We start from the raw sequence: 14,037 nt of genomic DNA on the forward strand, positions 1-14,037 counted from the left end.
ATTTTAAGGAAATGGAAACTAAGGCATAGAGAAGTAACTTGCTATAGATAACCTAACTCAGGCTGTAAGTGGTGGACACAGTCCGAGTCCTAAGTCAATGCTCTCCCATTAGATTTATCCCATTTAACAAAGGAATTATTAAATGCCTATTAGGTGCCATGCACCACGCCAAAGGCTTCAGATAGAGCAATGCTAAAATGTATCTATGCTGGGCTTCCCTGGTGGCGCAGTGGTTGAGAATCTGCCTGCTAATGCAGGGGACATGGGTTTGAGCCCTGGTCTGGGAAGATCCCACATACCGCGGAGCAACTGGGCCCGTGGGCCACAACTGCTGAGCCTGTGCTCCGCAACAAGAGAGGCCGCGATAGTAAGAGGCCCGCGCACTGCGATGAAGTGGCCCCAGCTTGCCACAGCTGGAGAAAGCCCTCGCACAGAAATGAAGACCCAACACAGCAGAAATAAATAAATAAATAAAACCACATTAGAGAATGGCTGAAAACACTTAAAAAAAAAAAAGCTCCTTCCTGAAATAAAAATGTTTAAAAACAAATGTATCTATGCTACCCAAAATATTACACATAATACTTAACACAACACCATCTAAACAAAATTCCTTGTAGGAAAAACATGTCTAGACTGTAAGAACAAAATTGCACTCTTCTTGTTTACATTTATAAATTTGATACAAAAAAAGGCATGGTGTACTCTATGAAACAAATTGTGGCTAATTCTCATTTGCCTCAGAAGCTAATATTTAAGTGGCAAGTCCCACTCCAAAAACAAAAGCAAAAACAAACAAAAACACCCACAAGAGCCTTTATTCCTAATACCAAGCTTATGAGGTAAACACAGTTACCTATCCACATTTTTTCGAGCGAGAAAACTGAAGTTTAGAGAGGATTAAGTTACACAGCTAATTAAAAGCATAATTGGTGATTCCAATTCATGCTGGTTAGTACCAGAGACTTTAACAAAATCATGTAAAATTCCAGCAAAATATAACTCCCTTTAATAGGAAATAGTTATAATGAGCTCCATTTTATTCAGTCAAAAATGAACTAAACAATTAGGCAACTTGGGCAGCTCCAAGTCATCATGTAGAATCATTAACTTTTGCTATGAAAAAGTGGTATATAATGCATACTATCAAAGTAGTAATTTGCTCAAACTGCATTCTTAGGGAATCAATTCTTTTTATTTAAAAACATTCATTTGGGCTCTTTTTTTTCAATGCCAGAATAAACAATGCTAGCAACCTAAAATAAATGCACAGCTGTTATGTACAGTATTTTGAAGAACACACACACCTCAGCATTGTAAAATATGCACTGCTAGCAATATATTATAGGTATAAGCTCCTACGAATGATTATATTGCTAATTTAGATTTTTTTGGTATTACTCTAATTTACTCAAGTAATGTTAAATCTCATGCCTGAAAATAATGTCAAATAACAACATTCAAACTCTGCCTGCCCTAAAACTTACATAACAAATTCCATCCATTAATATAAAACTTTTCATTATGGACACTGGTTTATATGTATAACAAGTTCTCTGGAAGATAAACTACAGAATTTCAAAGTTCTTAATAATTAAAAATCCTGCCAATATGAATACAGAATAACTCTATAATTTGTCTAACAGAGAGAAAAAAATCCTTCAAAAACTTTAGAAATACACTAAAGCATCAAGCTTGTAAATTTAATTATAAATCGTCTGTGGAATCTAAAATTTCCTCCTGAAGCACAAATCTGATTTTCACTCGCATTGTCAAAAAGAAATTGGTTAATTATTCCTCATCATGTAAAAAAAAGTCTCTCACACTATGACAAATTCATTCCCTCAGTCAACTTCTCATGAGGTCGCAGAACTGCATCAACAATGATAGATTACTGTGCCATTCTCTAAATCCAGCCTAGTCTTCCAGACTTTTTGTATTTGCAATGCTGATTCCGTATCCTCCTCTAAGCGAACTCCAAATCACCCTTCAGAACCCAGTTCAAACATCACTGACCTGAAACCAACTCTTTAACTCCCTCAAACAAGGTTGTTCTACTCTAGCATGTACCCATAACATGCACCACAAAAAGTGAACTTCAAGAATTATTCACTGCATCTCTAACAGTGTATGGCACATAGTAATATTTATTGAACTGTACAAGGAAATCTAAGTAAACATGAAAATCATTACTGATTAATTTCTTAGAAAAATCTATCTAAAATATTGCAAAAACAAAATCTTTTAGAGGTTTTGATAATTCTATGCAAACACAAAGAAAGTTTTAAGTTTACTCTCCTTTATAATTTCCACTAATACAGAGATACCCCCCCAACCTGATCCAGAAAACATCATGGCCTCTTAAATGAAAAATAATTCCTCCTCCCTATAACTCTTCATAAAATGTATTATAAATTACTGGGTCCATCACAACATTTTCAGCAGTTGAAAGACAACAATTTACATTTTAATCATCTCTTTTTCTTTTTCCCTTTAGAGTTTACCCCTATTTATGCAGAAAGCACTACGTAACTACTGATGAAATTCCTGTTTTCATCAAACATGAAAAACTTGACTCCATCTCAGGGTCTTCTATTCTTTCTGCCTGGAAAAACATTGACCCAGATTTCTGCATGGCTTTCTCCTTTCTCAGTTTCTGCTCAAAAGCCACCTCCAGAGAGGTCTTGCCCTCATCATCCTACTTAAATAGTCTCCTCCTTCCATCCCTAACCAATTACTGTACCCGTATCCCCCTTTTCTTCATCACAGTTGCCACCCTCTGAAATTGTGTTTACTTGTTTATTATCCGTCTCCCCCCTAAGACTTTAGCTCCATGAAGGCGGAAACTTGTCTTGTTCTCCATCATATATACCCAGCACTTACAGCAATGTCTAGAAGAAAATAAACACTCAAATTAAAGGATTTAGTTGAAAGTGTCTACTCAAAAACAAGCAAGTTCTATGAACTTTCCATCTGCAGAGAGAAGAAAAAGTTTTCACTTTCAAACTATGCTCTGAAACATCTTAATAGCAGTCAGAGGCCAAATTCCCTGAAGCACTGGACTACATATAATTGTTTTACACATACATATCTATTTTACATGTGTGATTCACAATCATACATAACACAAAAGTGCATCATATATCAAATTTAAAATTTGGAGACTGCTATCTCGTCCATCAGGTTAAATAGTTTTGCTACAAACCTCAAAGTTTGGCCTGACATGTCTATGAATATATGTACAATTTCTCTTAAGTGTGCATAGATTAGAAAGTTTCTATAGCTCTGAATTTTTTCTAATCTAAGGCCAGACATGCTCACTCACATAAAATTATAAAAACGACACCCCTAAAGCACTATTCCATGCACTACTAAATCAAGACAAAGTTAGCACATGACCTCAAAGTATAATTGTACAATAAGTAAATGTGTAAAATGTAGTATCTGTAATATAATATTATTACTTACTCTCACTAAAACACAGGATTATTACTAAAAGTTTTGGTGTTTCTTGATGAATATGTTTATCATTTTTAAAAATGTGAGCAGCTGTTGCATTCTCCCAGAAAGTCAAACTTGAAACAAACTTCCTAATACTTCTCTTTCAAATTTCCATATTAATTTAATTAAATGATCCTGAATCTTCAGAATGATCAATTAAAAGCAAAAAACAAACCTTCTACTTACATCTACTTAATTTGATAAATCAGGATTTTCCCTATAGAGTAGCATTAAAATTAAGTGAGAAAGACACTAGATGCTGAGTCCAATCCAAGGATAAAATGGCCTTCAAAATTCCCATTTACTAATTTTCATACTAATCAAAACAGTTTGATTGTTCTATCTTTATGTTAATGTTAAAACTTAACCTTATTTTAAAACTTAACATCAAAATGACAACCACAGGGCTTCCCTGGTGGCGCAGTAGTTGAGAGTCCGCCTGCCGATGCAGGGGAAGGGGGACGCAGGTTTGGGAGAGGCCGCAACCGTGAGAGGCCCGTGTACCGCAAAAAAAAAAAAAAAAAAAAGCATCGTAATTTACAATGTAAAAAGTAACACAAAAACACATTCCTGCCAGATATGACACAAAACCAAATGTTCCTCTCGGAAACACATTGTATTACATAATCTGTCATTACATTTTGTCCAGATGCTGATACAAGATGGAGTAATGTTTCAACATCCAAATATATAAATGGAAAAATGGTACATCAATAAGTTTGAAAAAATGCAAGTGTACTCATTGTTACCTAAAGTGCCAGAACACAAAACTTCCTCTTGCTTATTTTATCATTCCTTGGCAAAGTAAATATGTACTGTGCGTGCATTCTCATCTACTTTCACATAGGAGAGACCTTTCAATTCACTAAAAGCAGAGAAAAAACTGATGTTCCCAGTACTAGAACAAACTCTCTTTTAAAATAATATACTCTCTGTATCTTCAGTAGCTTTTAGTCATTAAAGTCAATGAAAAAAAAAAAGAAAAAAAAGTCTATGAAAAATACGTAGGCAAATGAGACATTTCTAAGATCTGAAGTCAAATGTTTAGCATCTTGGGACTTCCCTGGTGGCTCAATGGTTAAGAATCCACCTGCCAATGCAGGGAACACGGGTTTGATCCCTGGTCCAGGAAGATCCCACATGCCACAGAGCAACTAAGCCCTTGTGCCACAGCTACTGAGCCTGCGCTCTACAGCCCGCGAGCCACAACTACTGAAGCCCACACACCTAGAGCCCATGCTCCAAAACAAAGAGAAGCAAAGGCAAAGAGAACAAAGAGAAGCTGGAGCACTGCAACGAAGAGTAGCCCCCTCACCCACACCGCTGCAAATAGAGCAGCAAGGAAGACCCAATGCAGCCATAAATAAATAAATAAATTCATTAAAAAAATGTTAGCATCTCCACTAAATGCAATTCTGTAAGTCATTTACTGTTTTGATTTCTATAGTTCAAACAAGGGATACAAAACTGGTGCACAATCTCTTATTCAAGCCCTTAAAGGCCACTTTTTTCTCAGAATTGGAATTTGTCAGATTTTAGAAAGTTAAGATAGCATATATATTATGTATGACCTAACACCTCCCAGGGTGGCCTAGACAGCACTTGCCATCAAATATATTAATATTTCTGCATCAAAACAGAAAATCAGGTTAACACAGATAGACCATGATTAGGCTACCAATTTCAGTTGGAATTTGCCTTCACACTCGCTTTTTTAAAAAATCAGTTTTTAGAGCTTTTGGAAATTTGGACAGCCAATAAAAATACATTAAATCATCTCATCCAGTTTTCATAAGGAGAATGGTATTCAAAACCTAGAGAATTCCTACTTTGTACTAGGCACTAGGTCAGGTACTGGGAGTAAAAAGGTGGGGGCCAAGGGGGAGGACATAGAATCTAACGTCAAAAAGCCCAAATCTAATAGAAGCTCACGTTAAGCAACTGTAAATATATTATGGGGTAAACACAAAGTATCTCCTTCAACCAATGACCTTAGCCATACAAAATACAGCAAGAAATACAGACCTAAACACTGCCAGAAACACTTTGTTACTTACATCCTTCCCTCAGTCCTGTACCCACTCCACACACATTTTTCTAAGAAGCTGGTTTAGTTTCCAATAGGTAATTAAGAAGCAGAACTGTAAGAAACGATTCAAGGAAGTAAAGGAATGCAGGATGCCCTTCTTCCCATACCGTTTTCCAATCTGTTGTTTCCCACCCGTGGATTGGGAAACAACACGTGACAGCACTGTCAAATGACAATTTGGCACCAGTTCACTTTATTGCGTGTTTATTAATAACCTACTATGTATTATGCACTTAGAAGGTACAAGAAATGTAAATATAAATGACAAAGCCCTACCTCTCAGGTGCTTACAATCCAGTGGAGGTTAAGGTGGACGGTGGGGATGGACAGTAAATTACAATACCATGTGACACATTCAATAATAGAAATTTGAAGAATAAAAGCAGTACAGCAGAAGGATTTGGGAAATCAGGAAAGGTTTCTTTAAGAAAGTGACACCAGAGTAGTTCTGAACAATAAGAAATTTGTCAAACAACAGAGAAGTGATACTAAAAATACCACCACCATCCCCTCCAAGCCCCGCATAAAAACATATGCATGAAAGCAAAAAAAGGGAAAACTTTCAGGGTAAGTGGCAGATATGTCCAAAATATCTAGCTATACCTAAATAGACTTAGGTCCCTGGTGTAAACATATACAAAATATTAAAGTGTGTCCAGAAAAGGAAAACTATGGTTTTTTTCCTCTTAGGTAATTCATTTTGCATTTCATGATTATATAAGCTATGTGGTCTTACCAAAAAACAAACATTGTAAACCATTTTATTAATGCATAATGTAGCATATCCCCAAGTGATAATACCAAGAGATTATCATCTGTATTCCAGAGAACAAGATGTCAGAAAAAAAAATATTAGGAATTCTTTTTTCCAAGTCATTTCTAATAGTATAGACAAAGTAAATAAATAAACAAGCCATATCAGCATGACTTATCATGAGAGGAATTTTAAGAGTTTGAAAAAGGATGTCAAACAGAAAAACTAGAGCAACAAGAAAAAAAAATATATATATATAGTATTTAAGTTGAAGAAGGAAAAGTTCAACGCACAAAACCAAGTTAAAAATTACAAAATAATTTTAAAACCTTAAAACCCTAGTGTTCATTCTATTTGTTTTCGAAGGCAGACTTTCTACAACAGACACCAATTTTAGTATAGATCTTTCCAAAAATACCTAGTAAAAGTCACAATGAAATTCAACTCCTCTAAGTATTATGGGTAGATATCATCCATAGTAAGGAAGAACAATCACATGTATCATCAACCAGAATGATTCCTGTCACAGCACTAGATCCTTTGATATCAATATTGTGATACCAATATTGCATGTGATTCTATTCAAACATTACAGTGCAACTCAGATTAACTCTGCCTCTAAAACTGCCCTACCTGGTACCTTGGTTTCTTTTGCTTCTTTGTGCTACAAAATCCACTAGAAGTCTAGGTAACAAAATCTTATTTAGTAGTATCTTTTCTGAAGATTGTATCACTGTTTGCATAAATTGGCCTCAAATGCCTATTAAGCAAGCACATGGAAAGTTTGCCTTTAAATATGTAATCATCACAAATGAACTTCCTACAATTGAAAATGTTGACAATTAAAAAATACTGTTTAACACTGCTTTTTAAAGAATAGTTATTTTTACCAATCTAATTATGTCTAGTCATTATTTCATATTTAGGTGTGAAGCATACCTTTTCTTTATTTTTCTGTATTATTAGAAAATCTTATGAAGCAGATTTGTGAGTAAAAAGGGTAAAACTCTAACTTCCCACGGGTTGCAAAAAATTCTGTAAAGGTCTTTCAAAATACAAATACTTTTAATACCAGTATGTGCTGAAGAGATAAGAACCAAAACAACTGGGTTAGAAGCACTTCTAATGAAATCTACTCATAAATCTAAGTATTTATTTACTTTTGAACAAAGAGAATTTTCAGATTATAACTAACTGTGAAGTACCTATGAAAAATCAAAAAGTAAATTAAATATCCAAGGTTATTAAGTAAAAACACAGGTAACTAGTTCTCTTGGGGAGGAATATCATTCTGAGGTTTATCTTCCAAGATCAAGTAGTACTTCGAAATGGAAGGGAATATAAATCACTCATGCATTTTGTCCTCATTTTTCTGCCATATAAATTTACTTTAAAACTAAAGTATTGTAGAAACTAAAAATCTTTAAAAGGTTTTATTTCTTGCTTGGTTAAATGTACAGGCAATTCTAATTCCCCAAGAGTATCAGATTAGGCTACAGATATCGCTATACAGTATACTTAGAATAAAAGGGTTCTGCCAACAAATGATGCTTACATTAATTAGAATGCCAAAAAATGTGAAAGTTTCTCAATTCCCATCTAAAATACAATACAAAGTAATCACAGAAGTCACTGCAATTCAAGCCCTCAGGAAAAAAAATGAGAGTAAAGAACCTTTTTAAAATTAAATGAGGATCTTACAAAGTCAAGAAAGAAGTGAAGTTTTGTCTTTTTTTTACACGCACTTTGTATTTTTCCTTTAGATTTAATATTACACGAGAACTACAAACTGAAGCGGAGTTCAACATACAAAGTTAACTAAAGATCTTGGTCCATTAGGAAGTATTTCAACGAAAAGAGATCTGAATGTACACATCAAACCACCTGAATGTAGCCATTTAGCCATTTCAGCCCACTGTGATTCTTAAGCAACCCTTTAAATCTGGGATAAAGTTATCTTCCAAAATTGCAAAAGAGATGTCTTCACTGGCGTTTGGGAAATAACTTGTCAAATATACCAAGTATTCCCAAACAACAACATAAACCCGGTATGTAAAGAGATATTTTCAAATTTCTAAGCCCTGCCCCCCTACTTTATTACTTCCACTTATGTTGTTTTAAGAGGCAAATGACGCTGTACTTATGATTCTAGAGGTCTAGAAATTCCTAAAATCAAGCATGACAGAAAATCTGTTCAACTTTGAACTCTAAATTCAAGCATGGCCTCCCTCGTGAACAGATTCTAACTAGGTACTTCCTACCATTTCGCCAAGAATCTAAGGGTTGATAGCACTGTATTTATTAGAAACCGTCCAGAAGATTAAGAAAGGAGTATGATTCTTTGACCAAGAGTTTTGAAACAAAATGTGTTGCATTCGGTCTTCTGGATGTTGAAAAGTGAAGGCATCTCTTAGGATTCGAAGGAAGCTGATGTTTAGGTTCCTTCCAAGAGGTTGGTACCCGTATGTAAGACTTCTGTAGTTGTAATATCATACCCACAGTGCCTGGAATAAACGCAAATTCTAAGACCTTGGAAATGTTCTCATAAAAGGAAAAAACTCGTATTCGCCAAGGTCCATAGTTACCAAGAGTTAGAGGCTGTCCCTCCTAGACGGACCACAGAGCCTAAACTAAGAACTAGGAGCGCCTCTTTCAACCCCAGTCACTTGCTCCGCGAAACTTTTAAGTTAGACCCAAGACAGCAAAAGGTGGAGAGGCCCCGGCGGAAGTTGAAACCTAGGGCTAGCAACTTCACACACAGAGGCGCCTCGGGTTCCTCCGCCGCCCCAGGATTCTCCGGACTCAGTCTCTACCAGACCACGGAAGCTTCACCCTCCGGTTACGGAAGCAGAGGAAGCATCCCAGTTGCACTCTTTCTCTTCCACCACCCATAGCCTTCTGTACCCAAGGGCCTGGCAGCTCCTGAGGCCCGTTAGCCAGTCCAGTGTCCCCCACCTTTTACGTGTACATACACAGAAACACACGTAAGTTGCAGATGATGTGCGTGTATTGAGAGAATGTGAAGAGCCAGAGACCGCGGCAGCTGCCAGGAAGGCGGCAGCGCCGTCTAAAGCGGGCCCGGGGTCCTTGGCCACCGCCGCTGCCGCCTTCTCTTCTTCCCCAGGAAGCAGCGCGGCGGAGGCTCCTCCGCGCTGGAGGGAGCCCGGGGTAGAGGAGTCTGGGGAAAACCCCAGCGCCAGCTGAAGGGACCCGGCCTAGGATCCAGAACTGCCGCTGCAGCGACCCGACTACAGCGACGCTTTACGTCCCGTCCACCACCCTCCCCATACACACCCCCTCCCTCCCTCCACCGCCACCCCCCCCTCCCCGCCCGCTCCGCTCTCCCTCTCTCGATTGGAGCCGAGACAAAAGCAACGGGAAGCGGCGGGCCGGGACGCTGCCCGCGGACCCCGGGCGCGACCGGCCCGGCCCCGAGGCATTCCCCCGCCTTGCGGGGGCCCCGAATCCGCCGCCCCCGCCGCGCGCCCCACTGCCAGACTTCCGAAAATTTGCCAAAAACTCACCGCATGAATTTTCTTGTCCCGCGGATCCAAGATGGCGACGTATCCACCGCGGAGACTGCTGGGAGCAAGACCTTTACCCTCTGACCCCCGCCGTGACCCCCGTCGTTCCGACTTCCCTCGTGGCGGCGGCGGAAGGTGGGAGCGTCGGTTGCCTACGGGACAGAGTTGGGGGTGGGTAGACCGCTTCCCGTGCGTTCGAGACGGGTTGGGGAGGAGCGCTTCACTCCCTCACCTTCCTCCCCGCGGCCTCCACCGTCTCTCTCACCGACTCGCGGGGAGGCTCGTAGCTTCTCCGCAGTCGTTACAGCGAGCAGGGCCTCTGCGGCCGCTACGGCTCCCCTGGGGCCGGGTTGCTTCGCAAGGACCACAGGCCCTAGGTCCGAGGAGGACCGCGGGCTCCAGGGGCGGGGAATGATGAGGTGGCGTCGGTCCGCCCTCCCCGGGGACGCGGAACGTGTTTGTGTTTGTGTTCGTGTCGGACACCCCGCCCCCCTCCACGTCCGCCGCGTCCCGGCCGCACCTTGCTCCAGCCACCTGAAACTGATCTGATCGCTATCCCCTTTTCTTCTCTCAGCCCACGAAACCTCCGGTGCTTGTTCACGTACTTCCAGGGACTGGCAGCACATCATCATCACCTCTTGAGAAGTGAGTTCCCCTCAGCCAAAAACCCTTGGTATTTTCTACTCACCCCCCTTCCTTTTTTGTTGTTGTTGTTTTTTAACTTGTCGGGAAGGAGCATATTGGGGAGCAGGTTTTTAAAATACTGTTGGGTGAGCTTTGCTGAGTTAGATTTATAGCGCTTTTCTCGCTCCCACTCCCCAGTCCCCACGTAAGCTGGAGTGACTGCCTGCGCTGTCACCAAGACCGTTTGAAATTACGGTGGCTTTGAGGGAAACTTCAGGAGAGTGAAGTCTCTGCTTCCCAGAAAAATAATTGTCAAAGTGAAATTAATTTTATTTTCTTTGAAATAATAAATCTCTCTATATTCCTTTGTGTATTGATCAATACTTCCTTTTTTACTTGACATTTTTGGACCTAAAAAGAGCCTCTGCATGCGTGTTTAGGAATTGTGTAGTTCATTGTTCATTCCTTTCTACTTGAGTAATAGAATTCACTACTGTAAAGTACAATTCATTTGGAGTAAGTAAAATTTCTACTTCCCTTGTTTTGTTTCTTTTATAAAATCATACTTTCCCTCCAAAAACTAACTGTGATTCAATTTAAAATTTATCACTGAAGGGCAAGAGGTATCTGTCGGTCATAAATAGCAAGAAAAATAAGCATACTATAAAATAATAGGTGACTTTGTTGTGTTTACAGAGTACAAGGTATTTTGATAAATTAGCTGATGTAGCCAGTAGAAAATGTTTTGCCTGGTTATTCATTTCATTAAACATTCTGCTTCATTGTGTTTTTTTACTTAAGGAAAATTCAAGGAGGAGCAACACTATGTTCTTCCTTCCCTTTTTCTTCCCCTTCCCCCAACAGTTCCTTCCTGCCTCTTCAGCTTTCTCTTCTACTATGTAAGATGGTGTGTTAAAATGTTGACTTATACCTCTAAGTATATGTCATACATATAGGTATATTAATACATATATGTGTGTATTATTGAGCATTTTAATCTATTAATAACTTGAAAGTTTAACTATTAATATTTGGAATTGTAAGATGAAATGATAAAAGTGGGGTATGCGTCTATGTATATAGTAACATCAAGTATTACTTACCATTCTAATCTATTAGTTTGACATATAGAGCATAGGACTCTGTTAAAGCCAAAAGATGACCCTTATTTTTATCCCCATGTTTACTCAGAGAACAAATTTTTGGGGGGTGTTTTTTTGTTGTTGTTGTTTTGTTTTTGTTTTTTTTTAATGGTGCCTCGGGTCTCTCAACACCCAATTCTGTGAATTTTATTTTATTTTTTTATTTTTTGGCCACACCACATGGCATGTAGGATCTAGTTCCCTGACCAGGGATCGAACCTGTTCCCCTTGCATTGGAAGCACGGCGTCTTAACCGCTGGACTGCCAGGGAAGTCCCACAAGTTTTAAATAGTATAAACTTTGGTAAAATTGGAGAAATCACTTCCAAAAGGAGACACGTCTAATTTGAGGGTTTTGTTCCTTTGCGTATTTTACTGGAAAAGATAGAGCAGCAAACATTTTCATGGTAAATGTGTAGCATAGCAGTGTTGGGGGAAAAATACACTGATACTATTGTTTTCTTGAGAACGCTATTTGTTTAGGATAAATTTACTTTAAGCCTTCTTGAGAACAAGTTTAAAATAGTTCTATTAGTGGTGCCCAATCTTTCATAAGTTTGTGAAATTTGTTTAATAGCTACCTTAGAGGTAGCTTCTAGGTATTAAATAAACCAACATTTCTTATATTTATGGCTTTCTAATAAGCACTCTAAGTAGTACATTTTTAATATTGTCCTATTGCATCCAAAAGTTCATCTTTATTGCTAATATTGATAAAATTTGCCCATTTGGTAGGTTGTGAGTTTTTTCTTTAAACTATTCACTTTGATAGATTGCCTTACTTGAAAAATAGGCCATACTGAGTATGTGTTTTGTGTGTTTTTGAAATGTAAGATGCATCTTATAGAAAAATTACCGATTTAGATTGAGAAAAAAATTCCTTATTAAGGGAAGAATGACTTTGTACATAACTAGTTGTAGAAAAGGGGGGGCCTCCCATTTTTTAAAAGGTATAGACAATCCTGAAAATCTTACCATGCCAAGGAATAAAAAAGAGGCATCTCAATATTAGCATATGCTGAAACAGAATATTTGAATCCAAGTTGTCTTCCTGTAGTCTTTCTGATTTCCGTAAACAGTACTGCCAACAGTTCACTCACTTGCTCAGGCAAAAAAGTAGGAATCTTCTGTGATTCCTCACACTCTCGGTCCAATTCATCAGCTCTTCCTTGTGTTTATTCTGCATTCAACCACTTCTCATCACCTCTGATGCTACCACCCTGTCCAAGCCACCATCATCACTTGCACAGCAATATCCATACTATCTCTGCTTCCACTTTTCCCTGCACCCCTTTTAAACCATTCTCTCCGTACCAGCCAGGGTGATCATTTAAAAAACTTGATGAGGTTATGTTACTTGTTTAAAAGCCTGCAGTGGTTTCCTCGAAATAGAATAAAATCCAATTTCCTTACCATGGCCTTTAAAACTGCATAATCTGACACCTGCCTTCCTCTCCAACCTCATCTTACTCTCACGCTTCTCATTGCCTCCTTTCTGTTTCTGTCACGTACCAAGCTTTTTCCAGTCTGTAGCAAACAACGACTGTTAGTTATCCCCTAAAATTTCTCCAGTTTTTTCATAGTAATAGACATTGACATATGGCTGTCCAGAATAAAGACTGTATTTTCTAGCCTCCCTGTGGCCATGTGATAGTTCTGGCCAATGTGTTATAAGCAGATATGTGGCTTCTTTCCAGAGCCAACCTTAAAAGATAGCTGGTGCACACCTTCAGTCCTTAGCTTCTTTTCTTCTTATATCCTGCACCCTGGAATATAGTTGTGATGACCTAGGACTGTAGCTGCCAATTTGGCAAGCTCCCCCATCCTAGGGGTGGCAAAACCTCAACCTGGTGAAAATATGCGTCCTTGACTTTTCTAGAGTACCATATCAGCCCCGCACTCGTTACATACAGATTTTGGTGTGAGGAAAATGTAAACTTCTGTCTTGCTAAAGCCACTATTTTTAGGGCATCTTATTCTCAATTGAACTTAACTGATACTCCATCTCAGGACCTTTGCTCTCCAATTTTTTTTTCTGCCTGGGATGTGGTTTCTCTATGTCTGTATGGCTAACTCATTCTCATCCTTCAGTTCTTAATTCAGATATCATTTCTGACTAGCCTTCCCTGGCAACCATATCTAAAGTAGCTCCTTTTCCCATTTACTCTCTCTTACATGACCCTCTGTTTTCTGAATAGCATTTGTAATTGTATCATTATCCTCTTTATTGTTGATTGTTTCCCTACTAAAAATGAAAGTTCCATGGGAGCAGAGACTACATCTGTTTTGTTCACTACTTGATCCCCACACATAGTATACATTAGATAAGTACTGTCGAATGAATGAGACAGTGAATAGATGAACCATTGAATGAATGAAGTAGATCCTTATCCAAGATTAGGTA

At 38.7% G+C, this 14,037-nt stretch overlaps 1 protein-coding gene across 1 annotated transcript in view; it reads right to left on the reverse strand.

Moving 5' to 3' along the window:
• Nucleotides 1-10,344, reverse strand: part of CNOT2 (CCR4-NOT transcription complex subunit 2) — a 112,896-nt gene extending 102,552 nt beyond the window's left edge. Inside the window, exon 1 of the mRNA XM_007463543.1 lies at nt 9,869-10,344. The gene's annotated coding sequence lies outside the window, so the exon portion shown is untranslated. The remainder of the gene's footprint in view (nt 1-9,868) is intronic.
• Between the last annotated feature and the right edge of the window lie 3,693 nt (nt 10,345-14,037).

Source organism: Lipotes vexillifer, unplaced genomic scaffold (genome assembly GCF_000442215.2).
Source record: "Lipotes vexillifer unplaced genomic scaffold, Lipotes_vexillifer_v1.1 scaffold602, whole genome shotgun sequence".
NCBI classification, from domain to species: domain Eukaryota; kingdom Metazoa; phylum Chordata; class Mammalia; order Artiodactyla; family Lipotidae; genus Lipotes; species Lipotes vexillifer.